Source organism: Epinephelus lanceolatus, chromosome 24 (genome assembly GCF_041903045.1).
Source record: "Epinephelus lanceolatus isolate andai-2023 chromosome 24, ASM4190304v1, whole genome shotgun sequence".
Classification (NCBI taxonomy): Eukaryota; Metazoa; Chordata; class Actinopteri; order Perciformes; family Serranidae; genus Epinephelus; species Epinephelus lanceolatus.
Genome location: NC_135757.1, coordinates 2,835,001 through 2,835,439, shown reverse-complemented (window position 1 = coordinate 2,835,439; position 439 = coordinate 2,835,001).

Here is a 439-nt window from a genome sequence, read left to right as displayed (position 1 = left end):
CATTTCGGCCGCTTGTACTCGCAATCTCGTTCGAGAGGAAATTCTTATATATCTCACCTGTTCAAATGTTAATAAGGTTTGTCATCTGGGTCACTTCTAGCTCTAAAGATCCAAGGTGGCGACAGCTGAAAAACCGAACTTCAGGCTTTAACATTGGGGTCCACAAACCAGTAAGTCACATCACGGCGCCCATGTCAAAAATTAGAGTGTCTTTAGTTTTGTATTTGTCAGTGAAACAGAATATTTGAGCAGTATAGTAAGAAGTAAATCTGTTGCATTTGATTGGGTTGCAAAAAAGGGGGGCAGGCTGAGAGTTTAGCATGATGTAAAGCTACAGCTGAGTCTGCTGCTGGTTAGACTGTTGGCTCCAAACCAAGCAACTACCTTCGGAGCTAATGAGGGCAGTGTGGAGGTGCCAAAAACCTGGAGTTCCTCTAAT